Source organism: Thalassophryne amazonica, chromosome 1, assembly GCF_902500255.1.
Source record: "Thalassophryne amazonica chromosome 1, fThaAma1.1, whole genome shotgun sequence".
NCBI classification, from domain to species: Eukaryota; Metazoa; Chordata; class Actinopteri; order Batrachoidiformes; family Batrachoididae; genus Thalassophryne; species Thalassophryne amazonica.
Window position 1 is genome coordinate 32,025,884 of NC_047103.1, and position 19,710 is coordinate 32,045,593.

Consider the following 19,710-nt stretch of genomic DNA (forward strand, 5'->3'; position numbering starts at 1 on the left):
GTTCACCTAGCTCTTCCATTGGCTGTTCAAGCGATGGTTGACGCCCCTCGGGATCCATGATGCTGGCCGAGAAATCCTGTTGTGAAAGTGTAGGAACACGGACCCACAACAGGGGGCGCTAAATGAACGGACAATGGATAAGCCAAACAGTAACAATTTTAATGTTGTGAAATGCACAACGGAATACAGACAAACACAGTTTTGGTACCACAGACAATTAAATGTTAAGTGACGTGTGGGCAGGCTTGAGGATAGGAGACCTCCGTCTAGAACCGAGCCGGATCCCACACAGCCTCCACCGCCAACGGATCTGAAGAACACCGGAACTGCTAAAGGAGGCCGAGGAATAACTAAACATTTCACACCCAGAGCAGAAAAGTGCAGGAGAGACAGGAGAAGCCACCATGCTAAACCGGCTAAGTGCTAGTAGCTGCGCTAAGCTAGCGGATTCCTAAAAACACACAAAGTGAATAATGTGTAAACAATTTAGAGGTGATTCAGCAGAGGGAGTGCTTTAGTTAAGGCACGTGAAGATTACACTGTGAAACAAATCGTTATCTAGTTCAGTGATTCTCAACCGGGGTGCCGCGGCACCCTAGGGTGCCGTGATTGATCGTCAGGGGTGCCGTGGGTATTTTTCCTATTCGTGATTATTTTTCATATTCGCGATTACCGTGAATTATTTATTTTATCCACAAAGCATAAAACGACTCAGAATCTGACGTCATTGTGCTGCAGCCTCGCTCTCGTCTTAAGGCGGGACAATAACAAGGAGGCTGACGGCCGATTAAAACAGTGCCGTCTCCTTCAAAAGCCGTCTAAAATGCGGAGCTGTCGGTGTGTGTGTCTGTGCCTGTGTGTGCACGCGCGCGAAGTTAACAGGCTGCAGACTGCGAGGGAGGGGGTGGGTCAGGGAGGGGAGGGGGTGGGTGAAGGAGATTCCTGAATGCAGGCGCGACACGTTCAGTGCGCAGCGAGCGCGGAGCAGAAAGAGGATTTTAAATGGAGTGAACATGTTAACAAAATGAAAACGTGAAGCTTTTACTTCTCTCTGACCTTTCTCTAAAGGTGTGATTCTGCCGTTACCGTCCTGTTCACACCATGTGCGCGTCGTATGCTGAATTTATGAGATCATGAGATGAAATAAACGGGCAAATATCTTTAAACACATATTTAAAAAATGAGAATATATGAATGATCTGAAATACACACACACACAAAAAAAATGTTCAGACGCACAGATCACAAAAAGCAGGTGAGAACTCTGAACTTTAACAGCTGTTATTTTCCAAAGGTATTTATTTGTTCGGTCTTGAGCTTAATGTAGTGTTTAAGCACAAAACGTGACTGATGAGGAGAAACAATTTCAGAAATGCAACAGAAACAACCACAAATCAGAAAAAGTTGGGACTGTATGTAAAATGAAGATAAAAATAAAAATGTTGCACCATTCCCAGTTTCTCCACTCACAGAAGCCAAACGTTCTTCCAGAGTTGTGTAATTATACTACAATAGTAGAATATAAAGAAGAGGAAAAAAAGAAAAAAAATAGACAATATATTCGTCAATCGCAATTATTTGTCTGACAATTAATCGTCTCCAGAAATTTCTAATCGTGACAGCCCTACTTGAGATCAGAGCACAAAATGCTTGAGGATTTTCGAAATGCGATGTTTTCTGTATCGATTTTCTATTGCGATAATTGGGTTTTGCACAAAACCAGAGGTAATAGCATTATAATATTATTTTAGTTGGTGGTGTGCCGCAGGATTTTGTAAATATAAAAAGAGTGCCGCGACTCAAAAAAGGTTGAAAAACACTGATCTAGTTAACTAGATCAATCTAACTGCGCAGATTAAACAGCTAACAGATACAGCAAAACACCGCTGTGCTCCGGAACAGGAAGTGATACAATACCGCAGTGAGAGCCAACCACCAGTAGAGGCCTAAAAGTCATAAAAACAAATTTCTTTTGCAACCACTATAATTTTATTCTTGATATGAAATTGACAATATGATCAAAATTTGTGCTGTCTAGAAAGGATTTAGAATTTCTACCACGAAGGGGAGAATTTCAAGCAATCAGACACCAAGTCCTACATTTGGTAGCTATACCGTACATGACATGTATGTATAAATTAATTCATTTCAGAAATGATAAATACATTATTTAACCCTTAATTCACTTAGTTAATATGTGTTTCTGCATGAACTAATGTTGATTTTTGTATGGTGTCATCCATTAAACTTTGCTTCCATCAGCTTTTAAACACTTCATAGAAAGCTCTCTATTGACCAAAAAAAAAAAAAAAAAAAATCTTTTTAACAAATACATTTCTAAGAACATGTGGTTTTGTACATATCCAGATTGTCATCCTGAGATGAGCTGTTAAAAAATACTTTTCCAAGCCAAGTATGATTCCTTACGGAGCCCTGGAAGTGTCATCGCAAAATGTTTTGCATGTGGAGAGAATGTGCGCACATTTTATTATATTGTGCACTCGTTTGATGATATTGTGCACAACACAAGGGCACGATCTACTTAAACGTGGCCACAATTTGTAAAACATGCACTCAGTATTGTCTTGACACATAAATGCTGGCTATTAGCCAACAAATCAGGAGACAGTGTAATACATTTCCTCATTAGAAATGGATCTGATCAGTGTGTATCATCATGGTTTGGGCGCACAAAGAGAACTCCAGCTACCCAGCATGGCATCATCTGGAGTTTAAGCACATTAAAATGGATGCTGAAGGCGAAGTGTCTCCCCATCGTGAGGATGACAATTAGGTCATATCATTTTGAACGAAAGGAAAACGTGCGCATGTTTTATTATAATTTGTGGGCTCAATTAAAGGAAAACGTGTGCACAAATTATAATGGCCAGAAAAAAAATATCACTTTAAGTGACCTCTCCCGGGTTCCGTAATTCCCAAAGCAGATTTTATGAGAGAAAAACATGTCAGTATGCTTCTGAAGGTGAACTGTCCATGGTGCTGATCAAATGTGGAACACACATTAATGTAGTGTGGAGCATGAAAATAACTGTGAATCATGTTTCTTTCCTTTTTAAATGACAGCACATAAATGTTGCAAACACAAATAATGTATATGCTTTAATTCTTAAATAATTTATAAGACACACAGCTTTACAGTATGCATTGTGTGCAGTCTGACCCTCACTGTTTTTGCTTTTGACCAAGGTACCAAGTCAAAATAAGTTTTCTAGTAGCACAGGTATAGGGGTCTTTGCTCAGGTGAAGACAAGTTAGCATGCTGAAAGCATTTTTCTTAAAATAATAATAATGATTAAGCACAATGCAGGAGTCTGTACATAAACTACAGCACACACACAGTACTGTCATTCAGTCTTTTTAAAAGTGCTGTATGATTGTGCTAAAATGATCTGTGCCTGTTCCCTAATAATGTTAAGATATTTAATGTATGTTTTGATTATGTTTAATTTTGTTGTTTCACATTCTATATTGTATTGATTTATATTAATTAATTGTCATGATCGAACACACCCTGATACAGTAGTTGGTAGCATGCACCTCTAGAGCTGCACAGTAAAATTTGCAGAGTAAAATATTCCCTGCTGGGATAACATTTGGTCCCAGTCCAAATAGAGTTAAATATACTCTCTCACAGTGTAAAATCAACTGTTATTGGAGCAGAAATACTTGATTTGACAAGACGGTAGAGCTGATTTCACTCTATAACAGAGTGTATTTTACTCTATTTAGACTGGGACCAAATGATATCCCAGCAGAGTATATTTTACTCAGCAAAATTTACTGTGTGGTGTACAGTCTGCTGACAAACAAACAAGAATAATAATGTATTATTATTATGTGCAAAAAACACAGAGGTCTGATATTCCCGTACAGACCGAGCAAGCGAGGTTAATAATTTGTTTATTATATGGCTGTTGGGATCTGTGATTTAATCTTGTTGGTCTTCATTTTGCATGTCCACTTCAAGCTTGTTTGCTGTTAATTCCTCCAATTCAAATTTGTCAGTGTCATAAAATTTGCTCAGAGAATGATCAATCACTCATAATTTCTTTGTTTGCTTTTTGTTTTGTTTTATTTTGCGCGGTGAAAACTGTAAACAATGTCACAAATATAATACGCGACCCGGACCGATTGTCATGGTAACAGTCTAATATGAGAAAATATTAGACCAGAAATCAGCCAATCAGAGCAAGCGTGGCGTTGTAGCCATATAATAGAATTTAGTTGTTGTTGTTTTTATTATAAGTATTATGTTTATTTTAGGCTGTGCCTGATGATGTAACAAGGGTGAACATTAAAACAGAGATTTGTGATGATGTTGTAGGCTTTTGATCAGAGTCTATAGTAGTTTCCTTCTGTTGACATTTGAGCTCTGAGGTGCTTCTTGGTCAGTGTGAGATGATCTTCTGCTCATATAACCTCTACTGTCACAGGAGCATTCCATCAAATTGATGTATGTAATGTTCCAGTAGCCCATTTCCTCATCACTATGTCCTGGTTCCCCAGTCACTTACCACTGGACTTGTTTTAACCTAGGTGATGTCTGCCCTGCTTCCACTGCACATGCGTCATTTCAGACCATAGCAGCACATCTGAGACGTAGTCTCTTCACCCAAAGCGGTCAAATGGATTCATTTTTCAATTTCAATTTATTTTTATTTATATAGTGCCAAATCACAAGAATGTTGCTTCAAGGTGCTTCACACAAATAATGTCTAATCTTACCAACCCCTAGAGCAAACACATAGGCAACAAAGGTAAGGAAAAACTCCCTCTGATGATTTGAGGAAGAAACCTCAAGCAGACCAGACTTAAAGGGGTTACACAACAGACAATACAGGAAATTATACATTAAATTTTGGGAGTGCATGCTGGTGCACAAGTCGGGAGGCCTGCAGAAAAAAAAAACCCACCTTAAACAGAGAGGAAAAAAAACTGAATCAGGCAGCAGACTGACAACAAATACAGTACAATTTATCAATATTTAGCAACAAGAAAAACAGAAGAATTAATAAGGTGATTGCCAGCCACTTCACTAAAAGACACAGTCTTTAGATAAAGTTGAGGTCATGGCCCGCTCCATTTAATAATAAAATTGAATAAGGTAGAAAGTATAGTAACATACTATGCCAGTATGCTAGCCATACGAAAGGGGAAATAAGTGGTTCTTATGTCTGGACTTGAAAGTCTCTACAGAATGTGACTGTTTTATTGATGAAGGGAGATAATTCCACAAAGCAGGTGCACAATAAGAGAAAGCTCTGTGACCCGCGGACTTTTTATTCACCCTAGGGACACAAAGTAGTCCTGCACCCTGAGAACGCAGAGCCTGGGCCGGTACATAGGGGTTAACTAGGTCAGCTAAGTAGGGAGGTGCCACTCTGAACAATTTTATAGTTTAGTAACAGGACCATAAAATCTGACCTCACTTGGACAGGAAGCCAGTGAAGAGATGCCAAAATGGGTGTAATGTTGTCAAACTTTCTACTTCCTGCCAAGAGTCTGGCAGCAGCATTTTGAACCAATTGGAGACCCCTAATACTGGACTGTGGTAAACCAGAAAATAGAACATTGCGGTAGTCCATTCTAGAAGAAACAAATGCATGAATCAGGGTATCAGCATCAGCCATAGATAGGATGGAATGAATCTTTCCTATATTTCACAGGTGGAAGAAAGCAGTCCTCATAATATCTCTAATGTGGAGGTCAAAGGACAACATTGAATCAAAAATTACCCCAAGGTTCCTCACTTTATCAGGGTGATGTATGACACACAAACCTATCTTAACAAATTGATGCCGATGTCTCACTGGACCAAGAACCATCATTTCAGTCTTGTCAGGGTTTAAAACTGATAGACATCCAGCTTTTTACTGATGCAAGGCAGTCTTCTAAGGATTTTATATTGATGAGATTACCAGCAGTTATCAGCATGTATAACTATCATCAGCATAGCAATGGAAGGTAATCTCAAAACACCACAATATGTGCCCAAAGGGTGCTATATAAAGGAGAAAAGCTGGGTGCCTAAGAGAGACCACTGTGGAACCCCAGATTTCATGTCTCGAAGGTTAGAGGTAATGTTATTGTACAAAACACAGTGAGAACAACTGGTAACTGTAAACACTGTTAACCAACAAAAGAAGAAGGGGAAAATGAAAAAGAAAACATTGTTAGCTAACATGCCAGGACCAAAATTGATACATTTTTAGTCTGTAAATCTACCAGTGAGAAGACACAGTGCATCCCCGCATCAGCCACCTGTGCGCATCAAAGACCCAGACTCATTGCTCACACTAAACAAGAGGTGAGCGTAGATGAGAGACTAAATATGTGTAGAAGTTTAATTAATATTATTTATGTTAAAATGTGTTAGTTATGTTAAAAAAAATGTTTAAAATATGACAAAAGGTAAAAATAAAAGAATATAAAGTTTTGTTAAAAAAACACATTTAAAATGGTTGGAAAGGGTGTAAAATGTGTGAAAGAATAGAAAGTTCTTTAAAAATGTTTAAAATGTTTACAGAGGCTGTAAAATGGTGAAATGCATAGACAGTTCCTTAAAAACACATGAATAGATTTAAAATGTGCTTAATGTGTAAAAAGAAACACATGAAGATGTTGAAATTGTGTGTATGTGTATCAGTGGAAATTATTGGTTGAGTTGATAGCATTTTAAAAAGGAATCAATTGCACCATCTGTTATCTGTTAGTTATCATGTTACGGGGTAACATACGAGGGCTGTCAATAAAGTATAGGTCCTTTTTATTTTTTTCAAAAACTATATGGATTTCATTCATATGATTTTACGTCAGACATGCTTGAACCCTCGTGTGCATGCCTGAGTTTTTCCACGCCTGTCGGTGACGTCACTCGCCTGTGAGCACTCCTTGTGGGAGGAGTCGTCCAGCCTCTCGTCGGAATTCCTTTGTGTGAGAAGTTGCTGAGAGACTGGCGCTTTGTTTGATCAAAATTTTTTCTAAACCTGTGAGGCACATCGAAGTGGACACGGTTCGAAAAATTAAGCTGGTTTTCGGTGAAAATTTTAACGGCTGATGAGAGATTTTGAGGTGAGACTGTCACTTTAAGGACTTCCCACGGAGTGAGACGTCGTGCAGCACTCCCAGGCGCCGTCGTCAGCCTGTTTCAAGCTGAAAACCTCCACATTTCAGGCTCTATTGATCCAGGATGTCGTGAGAGAACAGAGAAGTTTCAGAAGAAATCGGTTTCAGCATTTTATCCGGATATTCCACTGTTAAAGGAGATTTTTTTTTAATGAAAGACGTGCGGACGGGTCCGCGCGTCGGGACACAGCCGGCGCGGTGCGGCAGCACAGGAAAAACACCTCCGTGTTGATAACCATTTGTAAAATCCAGGCGGCTTTTGATGGCTTTCAGTGGAGTGAGTATATGAGAAATTGTTTAACAGCTGGACATGTTCCAACTTGTCCTTAAGGCTTCCAACAGAGGTGTTTTTCCTGTGGCGGAGCGTCACGGCAGCTGCGAGCCGACGCTGCAATCCACCCGCACATCTTTCATTAAAAAAAATCTCCTTTAACAGTGGAATATCCGGATAAAATGCTGAAACCGACTTCTTCTGAAACTTCTCTGTTCTCTCACGATGTCCTGGATCAATAGAGCCTGAAATGTGGAGGTTTTCAGCTTGAAACAGGCTGACGACGGTGCCTGGGAGTGCTGCACGACGTGGGAAGTCCTTAAAGCGACAGTATCACCTCAAAATCTCTCATCAGCCGTTAAAATTTTCACCAAAAACCAGCTTAATTTTTCGAACCGTGTCCACTTCGATGTGTCTCACAGGTTTAGAAAAAATTTTGATCAAACAAAGCGCCAGTCTGTCAGCAACGTCTCAGACAAAGGAATTCCGACGAGGGGCTGGACGACTCCTCCCATAAGGAGTGCTCACAGGCGAATGACGTCACCGACAGGCGTGGAAAAACTCACGCACGCACACGAGGGTTCAAGCATGTCTGACGTAAAAACATATGAATGGAGTCCATATAGTTTTTGAAAAAAATAAAAAGGACCTATACTTTATTGACAGACCTCGTATGTCATACGTTATAGAATCCAATGGAGGTTGACCTTGTTTGACCTTTCCTTTAGAGACCAAGCATTCAACACAGTCAAAACTATTCCATTTATTAATCCTTTTATTTCAACCAATAATTTGCATCACGTTTTACCAAAATTGGAGCAACTTTAACTTTTAACCCCTGTACAAACTGAAACTGATGTTTGTCACCATTTTTGCTCCATAACTCCAGAACCTTCAGTCACAGATAGTCCAAACTATACTTTTTTTGGCATTGTTATGATCAGACAAATAATGTGGTACCATTTTCAACATGACTGGAGCATTTTTAAATTTTCACCCCTGCGTAATTCTTTATTGAGCCCTGTAACTCATTTGAGGTAAGCTCCAGGATAGCTCCATGTCTGAAAAAAACGAGTTAATTTAGAATATGTGTGCCAAATTCCATGCTTTTATCACAAAATGAGCATTTGTTTTGCTAACCCGCCATACTATTTGGTTCTAAACCTGTCGCAGGGACAGGCACACTGACAGCGTGAGGAATGCTAGATGACCCCTGCATGTGGTGCTGATGCCTGAGTGGACTTCTCATCTTATTTATGGTATTATGTTGTTTAATTTCCTGTTTTCTAGTTCTTCACCTTTGTAAAACTTTGCAAAACCTTGTAATTGTTAGAATGGCCTAAGCAGTGGCTCACCCCTTTGAGTCTGGTCTACTTGAGGTTTCTTCCTCAATTTCATTAGAGGGAGTTTTTCTTTACCATTGTCCCCTGTGTACTTGCACAAGGTGTTAAGTTTAAACCTTACTTGTGTGAAGCACCTTGAGGCAGCTTTTGTTGTGACTTGGCACTGTATAAACAAAATAAAAAAACAACCCAAATAATCCTTACATGCAAAGAAACCAAAACAAATAAGTACACCAATTAAGTTGCATAATACGTAAAATGGAATGACTGACTGAAAAATTACTGAACACGCTTAATGAGTTTTATTTAATATTTCATAGAAAAAAAAAAGGGCTTGGTTTGTAATGACAGCTTCAAAATGCCTCCAGTATGGAGAAACAAGTCACGTGTGATTCCGGCCCATTCTTCCACACAGTCTTCAAATCTTAAAGGTTCTGTGGACCTCTTCTATGAACCCTGATCTTTAATACTTTTCATAGGGTTTCCATTGGGCTCAAGTTAGATGATTGGCTGGGCCATTCTGGCAGCTTTATTTTAATTCTCTGAAACCAATTGCATTTCCGTGGCAGTGTGTTTGGGATCATGGTCTTGCTGATATATCCACTCTCATTTCAACTTCATCACCCTAGTAGATGGCAGCAGATTTTTATCAATAATGTCTATGTACACGTTTCCATTCACCCTTCCTTCAATTGTATGAAGTTTGCCAGTGTCATCTGCTGAAAAACAGCAGACACCATGACATTCACTCCTCCAAACTTCACTATCTGTATGATGCTTTTTGGGTGAAGTGCAGTGCCATTTATGGTGTTTACTGTGACATTCAAAGAGTTCAGTTTTGGTCTCATCTGACCAGAATATATTCTCCCAGTATTTCACAGGCTTGTCTAAATGTTGTGTGCAAATTTTAAACTTATTGTGTTCTTTGTGATAATTGCTGAGTTGCTCTCCACAACTGCTCCTTGGCTCTTGGACAACTCTTCTGATAACTATTTTCACTCCTCTGTCAGAAATGTTGAAAGGAGCACCTGGTCATGGCCAGCTTATGGTGAAGTGATGTTATTTCCACTTCTGAACTGCACCTCCAACAGTGCTCAGTGGAATATTCAGACATTTCAGAAATCCTTCTGTAACCAGTGCCATCAGTATGTTTTGCAACAATAACGTTGTGAAGATCTTGGTGGAACTCTTTGCTTTGACCCATCATGGGAAGTTTCTTGTGTGACGCCTTGGTAATGAGACACAAAGAGACATTTTTTATGGATCATCATATGTGACTAAACTAGCTGATATTAATTTGCACTGACAAGGGATAGGATTGCTTTCTAAATACTAATAGATTTCAGGTGTGTATTGGCGTTACATACCTGTTTGCACTTCCCTTTCTTCAGCTGTTCAATACTTTTTCCCTGTCTCATTTCACAATATTACACATAACTTAATTTTTGCACATCTATGCTTTGATTTCATTGTGTGTGTTGTTATTGGCATCTGGTGAAAATTTCATGTCAATAGCATTTTAGAAACCTAGTTACTGAGCAAAGGCACATCCCACCCCAGCAACCACCTGTTTGACCTACTACCCTCCGGCCAATGGTATAGGTCAATCAAAACTAGGACAAACAGACTCAGGGACAGCTTTCTCCCCAGAGAGATCACTGCTCTGAACAATAACAAATCACTCTAATCCACACCTTTCAAGTTTCTTGTGCAATATTTGTAAACCATGTGCAATTTTCCCATGCAATATGATTGCACAGTTGTGTATAATTCTCATTTTACATTTTACTTGGTCCACATTTTATGTTATTTTATTTTACCTTATGTTTATATTAGTTGTACTCTGAATAATTTACGGTTAAATTTCACTTTTATATTGGCTAAAAATTACTCGCACCACGGAAAGCACCTTTTTGGAGTTGCACTCAAATCTCGTAATGCAAATTACAATGACAATAAAGGCGATTCTGATTCTGAAAATGGTGGTGCGCTCAATACTTAATTTATAGTGTGTGTGTGGGGGGAGGGGGAGTGAGTGAGTTAGTGAAAATAAATATATATAATATTCCATTTTTATTTTTTTACTTTTATTTGTATCAACATATTTTATTTTACTTTTTCACATTTTATTTAAGGATTGCTCCTTTACTCAGCCACATGGGGTGTGCAGCCAGTATAAAATGTCCTTAAACAGTGGAATGTCCGCATAAAGTCCTCATGCCGGCCTGTTCTGAATCTTCTCTGTTCTCTCACGACGTCCTGGGTGAATTAAGCCTTAAATTAGGATGTTTTCAGGTCGAAACAGGCCGACGACGGCGCTTGGAAGCGCTGCGCGACGTCCAGCTCCGTGGGAAGTCCTTACACCGACAGAAACACCCCATAATCTCTCATCAGCCGTTAAACTTTTCACCGAAAACCAGCTTAATTTCTTGAATAGTATACACTCGGATATTCCTCACAGGTCCAGAAAAAAGGTTGATAAAGCAACGCGCGCTGTCCGCAGCGGCTATTCAGACAAAGAGATTCCGACGGGCAGGGTGGAGCACTCCTCACTCAAGGCCTGCCCACAGGCAAATGACGTCATCGACACGCGTGAAAAAACTCACGCATGCGCACGAGGGTTCAAGCATGTCTGACGTAAAAACATATGAATCAAATCCATTTATTTTTTGAAAAAAATAAAAAGGACTTCTTTTTTCATCACAGACCTCGTATATATATATATATATATATATATAATATAATATATTATATATATATATTATTATTATATTTATATATTATATTATATATATATTATTATTATATATATAATATATATATATATATATAATATATATATATATATATATATATATATATAATATATATATATATATATATATAATATATATATAATATATATATATATATAATATATATATATCAAACAGACCTCACTGAACCTATCATAATAATGTTCATGGATGCATTATGCTCTTTGGTAACTGTCAAAGAAAAAAGAGGAGTGGGGGGGGGAGCCTTGTCGTTTAATTACTGAATTAATGAGAGTATATTGTCTGAAAAGAAGTGCACGAAAAAGGTATTACCACCATTTATGATGCAGCCTCCTTTTCTCTTTCTGTGTGTAGCAGCTATTATAAGTCTACAATCTTCATCATGCAATCTGTCATGTGGTGGGTGGCGTGTGGGGGAGGGGGATGAAAAGATGGACGGCATCACAGCCTTGATCTCTCACCCTGGAAAGCACCTTCAAACCCAATTTCATAAAATGTGTGAATTATACAAGCAATGAATCCTGCAGTCCTTCTGCTGTGCTTGGCACATGAAAACAGGGATCAGATCCTAAAACAGATGACGCAGAATACCAGATATTCTCGTTCGTGACATGATTCAGACAGGTGGTTGAGAATGGGGAAACGTAAAATGTGACTTGGTTCGAACATATGATGCACTGAGCATAAATAATATATCACTGTAATCGATCACAGGTTTTCCTGTTAATCATTTACCAGCAGATGCTCATTAACACCTATGAAAATGCCACGTAACTAGTGCCATTGACTTTTGCATACAGATTTGAGCTGTTTTAAAACACAGTTTGACAATCTTATGACTTATTCACCCATTCACAATAGGTTGTATGCAAAACGTTTTTAAGTAGGGTGGTACATTTAGGGAATAACCCTGTTGTCTGATTTGCGGACGTTCATGCTGGTTATAAGATCGCAAATTGAGCTTTACTGGCGACACGTAAGATGTAAAACAGCTATTTGCGACCGTATAACAGTATGAACATCCGCAAATCATCAGACACAAGGGGGTTATTCCCATTCTAATTCAATTCCGTCATTTGCATGGGTCATTTTTCTGTCGGTTATTCGGTCGGCGAGGCTTTCCATCGAGCCGAGGAAACGTCGCTCCAACAGTGATCAGGGCGTGGAGTAATCCATCAAATGTGAAAATCAATCAAATGTGAAACAGTAATTCTGTATCAGAATCCATGATAAGTAAAGTCATTTTGGCTGCTCCCTTGTTTGCACTCGAGATCACCACAGCAAATCCAAGGTGGATCTGCATGTTGAATTGGCACAAGTTTTACACCGGATGCCCTTCCTGATGCAACTCCACATTATATGGAGAAATGTGGCAGGGGTGGGATTTGAACCCGGAGCCTTCTGACCTGAAACCAAGCGCATTAACCACTTGGCCACCACCTCTGTATCAGAATCCATGATGTGGGTCTAAATAAAAAATGGGTGGGTAAAAAATTATTTTACTCCTGTGTAAAATCTCAGGAGCGGCTAGCATTTTCGTTAGCGGTTTGCTTGCGTTAGCTGTTTCAGACCCCGTCATCATTTTTTCATTTAATTTTTTTACACTCCTGTTAGTTAATTAACTGTTTAGTGTATTTTATAGCTGCTGCTTTTTTTACCTGTTTAATACTTCTGTTAGTTTTTCAGTGTAACTGCTGTGAATTGTAATTCATTTATTTGCGTCTGTGTGAGCCTTAGGAGTGGTTAGCTTATCCATTATTGGTTAGCTCATGTTTGCTTGGCTACATTCTTGAATTTCTTAGTGCACAAAGTACACTACTAATTCTACTTTACACCCTCCGTAGTGTTGGGCTGGCTAGCGAACCCATTAGCATCAGCTTAGATACTCCGGTTGGGGAGGACGGCTTTCGGACTGTGGCGAGGCGGAGGAAGCCCCATAGGGCTTAGTGCCCAGTTGTGGCACCCAGATCACACTCGCCAGTGAGAACTGTGAATCAGTTCTCCCCCTTGGATTTGCCTGATGTGAATTCTCTGAGCCCACAAGTGACTTCCACTCCTGTCTCCAGGCCAAAACACCAGACTTTAGTGATAGGGGATTCTATCACTCACAAAGTCAGGTTACAGACACCGGCTGACGTTAAATGTATTCCTGGGGCCAGAGCTCCCAACATTGCATCTCATCTTAGGGTGCTGACGCTGCAGAAGGGAAGACAGACGAAGGAACATGACATGAGATATAGTCACATAGTTATTCACGTTGGCACCAATGATATCAGGATGAAGCACTCAGAGGTCACAAAAATGGACATAGAGAGGACTTGTGACCTTGCCAGAAAGATGTGTCTGCATCGATTAATAGTCTCTGGGCCCCTCCCCTTCTGGGGTACTGATGAGGCATTTAGCAGGCTGACATCGTTAAATAGGTGGCTGGCGCAGTTTTGCAGACAGCAAGGCTTTAGCTTTATTGATAACTGGCCTTCGTTCTGGGGCCGCCGCGGCTTGCTGATGCCGGATGGCCTCCACCCTACTGGGGAAGGCGCCGCCATCTTGTCTGCGAACATAGATAGAGCTCTACAGGGAGGGTAACATTAGGAATCTACAGCAGGCCACGGAGCAGGTAATTAGAGACCCTGCAAGGCTTATGACAAATGTGGGTGTGGAATCCATTAGATTAGCGGGGAATTGAGTGCAGAAAATCCACTATGGTGATAGTGCAGTTTATTTGCCAGGGAGGGAATTTCAACAAGTTGAGACTGTGGCCTGCTTCTGTAGTCATGTCCATAAAAATCATAGAGGGATATGCTTTCCAAACTTAATACCCATTACTATATTGGATGATGTTGAAATTGAGGATGGCCCAGTGGTTGTTCCAGCAATAGCAAAGATTTTGTGTCTGCTACCTACAACGTGCGTGGAATGTCTCAAACTGAAACCTACTTCTAGGCACCTTATATATGCTACTCTGGAACCACCCCTAAACCCAAACAGTTCAACTGTCATCCCCACTGAGGTCCTTAGACTGGGTCTCATTAACATAAGATCACTGTCCTCAAAATCATTGTTGATCAAATCAAATCAAATCAATTTAATTTATATAGCGCCAAATCACAACAAACAGTTGCCCCAAGGCGCTTTATATTGTAAGGTAAGGCTATACAATAATTACGGAAAAACAGTAATCAAACAATTAATCAATAATTAGATCAATGATCTAATTACTGATCATCACTTAGATATGATTGGGCTATGTGAAACCTGTCTTAAACCTACAGCTGTCCTCCCCTTAAATGAGGCCTGCCCACCAGCATATACATTTAGTCACATCCCTCGTGATGCGAAGCAAGGCGGAGATGTTGCTCTTATTTATAAATCTAGGTTTAGCTTATTAGCTTTGTCACTGTATATAGGCTTCCTGGCCCATATTCTGAATTCTTAGATGAATTTGGTGCCTAATGTCTAACTTGTCAACTAGTGTAGATAACATTCTGATCATTGGTGACTTTAACATTCATATAAATAAGCCTTCTGATCCCCTCTAAAAATCATTTATGGAAATTGTGGATGCATTAGGATTTCGGCAATGCTTTCAGGATTCGACGCACATTAGTGCAAATACCCTGGATCTGGTTCTCGCACGTGGTATTGCTGTCACGAATATTGACATCATGCCTCTTACATCAGTGGGGTCTGATCACTCACTTATTAAGTTTACAGTTTCGCTGCCGTGTTTAGTGGAACAACAACCTTATATATCATTAGGGTGATGCATCAACTCATCAACTAAATCAAATCAAATCAGTTTTATTTATATAGCGCCAAATCACAACAAACAGTTGCCCCAAGGCACTTTATATTGTAAGGCAAGGCCATACAATAATTACGGAAAAACCCCAACGGTCAAAACGACCCCCTGTGAGCAAGCACTTGGCGACAGTGGGAAGGAAAAACTCCCTTTTAACAGGAAGAAACCTCCAGCAGAACCAGGCTCAGGGAGGGGCAGTCCTCTGCTGGGACTGGTTGGGGCTGAGGGAGAGAACCAGGAAAAAAAAGACATGCTGTGGAGGGGAGCAGAGATCAATCACTAATGAAATGCAGAGTGGTGCATACAGAGCAAAAAGAGAAAGAAACACTCAGTGCATCATGGGAACCCCCAGCAGTCTAAGTCTATAGCAGCATAACTAAAGGATGGTTCAGGATCACTTGATCCAGCCCTAACTATAAGCTTTAGCAAAAAGGAAAGTTTTAAGCCTAATCTTAAAAGTAGAGAGGGTGTCTGTCTCCCTGATCCGAATTGGGAGCTGGTTCCAGAGGAGAGGAGCATGAAAGCTGAAGGCTCTGCCTCCCATTCTACTCTTACAAACCCTGGGAACTACAAGTAAGCCTGCAGTCTGAGAGCGAAGCGCTCTATTGGGGTGATATGGTACTATGAGGTCCATAAGATAATATGGGACCTGATTATTCAAAACCTTATAAGTAAGAAGAAGAATTTTAAATTATATTCTAGAATTAACAGGAAGCCAATGAAGAGAGGCCAATATGGGTGAGATATGCTCTCTCCTTCTAGTCCCTGTCAATACTCTAGCTGCAGCATTTTGAATTAACTGAAGGCTTTTCAGGGAACTTTTAGGACAACCTGATAATAATGAATTACAATAGTCCAGCCTAGAGGAAATAAATGCATGAATTAGTTTTTCAGCATCACTCTGAGACAAGACCTTTCTAATTTTAGAGATATTGCGCAAATGCAAAAAAGCAGTCCTACATATTTGTTTAATATGCACATTGAATGACATATCCTGATCAAAAATGACTCCAAGATTTCTCACAGTATTACTAGAGGTCAGGGTAATGCCATCCAGAGTAAGGATCTGGTTAGACACCATGTTTCTAAGATTTGTGGGGCCAAGTACAATAACTTCAGTTTTATCTGAGTTTAAAAGCAGGAAATTAGAGGTCATCCATGTCTTTATGTCTGTAAGACAATCCTGCAGTTTAGCTAATTGGTGTGTGTCCTCTGGCTTCATGAATAGATAAAGCTGGGTATCATCTGTGTAACAATGAAAATTTAAGCAATGCTGTCTAATAATACTGCCTAAGGGATGTATAACGTGAATAAAATTGGTCTTAGCACAGAACCTTGTGGAACTCCATAATTAACCTTAGTCTGTGAAGAAGATTCCCCATTTACATGAACAAATTGTAATCTATTAGATAAATATGATTCAAACCACCGCAGTGCAGTGCCTTTAATACCTATGGCATGTTCTAATATCTGTAATAAAATTTTATGGTCAACAGTATCAAAAGCAGCAACTAAGACTGAACTCGAAGCTAGACTGCCTGATGTCTTAGCTTCACATTTGAAAAATACCCAGTCAGTAGACAGACTTGTGGATAGTTTAAACTCAGTGCTCAAAACTACACTCGACATGATTGCACCACCTGTGTTAAAACCACGCTCCCCCAAATCACAGTCACCTTGGTTCAATGATTATCTGCGTGACCTCAAGCATAATGCAAGAGGTCTAGAACAGAAATGGCGTCGTTCAAAATTAGAAGTATTTCACCTTGCGTGGCGTGATGCTATCTTAGACTATAAGCATGCATTATTGGCTACAAAGCGGACCTACTACTCTGATTTTATCAACAAAAACAAGCATAACTCAAAGTTCTTGTTCGACACGATGGCAACACTTATGCATGGACAACCACCTGTAGTTCACTCTCCTTTTACAGCACAAGATTTTCTGGATTACTTTGGGAAGAAAATAGAAGACATCAGGTTAAATATATCCCGGCATGCCTCAACCCAGCCACTACACCCTGCTATTGAGGTGGGCACCACTACTGAGGTATTACCTAGATTTACAGAATTTGATAGTATCTCACTAGGCATGTTGACAAAACTCATAATGTCAACAAAAAGCACAAACTGTTTAAACCTTAAACAAAACTGTTTAAGGACCTGTGGCCCACTCTTGGGCCAACTGTGCTGGAAATTATTAATCTTTCTTTAACTTCTGGATCTGTTCCTAATTGTTTCAAATCTGCAGTGATTAAACCATTACTTAAGAAACCTAGTCTTGACACCTAGTGTATTGACAAACTATCGGCCAATATCAAATCTATCATTTTTCTCTAAAATTCTGGAAAAAGTGGTGTCACGGCAGCTCATAGACTATCTTACTGAGAATAATCTCTTTGAGCCACTGCAGTCTGCTTTTAGAAAATATCATTCCACAGAGACGGCTCTCACTAAAATGGTGAATGATCTTCTGCTTACAATGGATTTGGACACTACTACGGTTCTGTTGCTGTTAGATCTCAGTACTGCATTTGATACAGTGGATCATCATATTCTACTTGATAGGCTGGAAAATCATTTTGGGATTACTGGGAGTGCCCTTGCATGGTTGATGTCATACTTGACCAGTCGTTCTCACTGTGTTTTGCACAGTAACACTACCTCTAACCTTAGTGACATGAAATTTGGGGTTCCACAGGGGTCTGTCTTAGGCCCCCTGCTTTTCTCCCTTTATATAGCACCCCTTGGACACATATTGCGGCGTTTTGAGATTACCTTTCACTGCTATGCAGATGATACTCAGTTATACATGCCGATAACTGCTGGTAATCTCGTTCACATAAAATCCTTAGAAGATTGCCTTGCATCAGTCAGAAGTTGGATGTCTAGAAACGTCCTACTTTTAAACTCTGATAAGACTGAAATGATGGTTCTTGGTCCAGTGAGACATCGGCATCAATTTGACCAGTTAATGCTCAGCCTTGGCTCGTGTGTCATACATCACACTGACAAAGTGAGGAACCTTGGGGTAATTTTTGATCCTTCGTTGTCCTTTGGCCTCCACATGAGAAATATTAATAGGACTGCTTTCTTCCACCTGCAAAATATAGCGAAGATTCGTCCCATCCTGTCTATGGCTGATGCTGAGACCCTGATCCATGCATTTATCTCTTCTAGATTGGACTACTGCAATGTTCTATTTTCTGGTTTACCGCAGTCTAGCATTAGGTGTCTCCAATTGGTTCAAAATGCTGCAGCCAGACTTTTGACACAAAGCAGAAAGTTCGACCACATTACACCTATTTTGGCATCCCTTCACTGGCTTCCTGTCCAAGTGAGATCATATTTTAAGGTTCTGCTACTAACCTATAAAATTATTCATGGACTGGCACTTCCCTACCTACCTGACCTAATTAAACCTTACATACCGGCCCGGGCTTTACGTTCTCAGGGTGCAGGACTACTTTGTGTCCCTAAGGTGACTAAGAAGTCTATGGGTCACAGAGCTTTGTCTTATCGTGCCCCTGTTCTGTGGAATGATCTCCCTGCATCAATAAAACAGTCAGATTCTGTGGAGATTTTCAAGTCTAGACTTAAGACGCACTTATTTTCTCTTTCATATGGCTAGCATACTGGTACAGTTTTGTTTTACACTTTTTACTCTTTTAATTCATTTATTAGTAAATGGAGCAGGCTGAGGCCTCAATTTTACCTAAATTCTGGGTCTTTTAGTGAAGTTTAGGGCTAGTGGCCAGCGATCACCTTAGTGTTTCTCTGTTTTTCTTGTTGGTTAGTGCTGGCAAATTATACAGTATTTTTTGTCTTTCTGATGCCTGATTCTCTTTTTTCTCTCTGTTTAAGGTGCAGCTCCATCCAGAGATGGGAGTTGTATTTGTGTTGGCGATCCTCCTGTCCTGTGCGCCAATAGCATTTCTTATATATTCGTCCATGAATTGTTCTGTGAATTGTTCTGTAATTTATGTTTGTAGCATGACCCAAGCAGAGGGTCACCCCTTTGAGTCTGGTCTGCTTGAGGTTTCTTCCTCAGAGGGAGTTTTTCCTTACCACTGTTGCTCTGGGGGTTGGTAAGGTTAGACCTTACCTTTGTGAAGCGCTTTGAGGCAACTCTGTTGTGATTTGGCGCTATATAAATGAAAATAAATTGAAATTGAAAATTGAGTGAATTTAAGCTATCATACGGTCGCTTAAATTCACCCATTCTGGCAGTGGCATCGGTACACAACTTTCTCTCACTGTCAGCTAACAGCGCTAACATGTAGCTGTGTATGCAGCCGGTGCTCTGTCAAATTGTGCGTTGGATTGCATAAATTGACAGTTCCACGTCCTGACAATATTGCACATGCACAG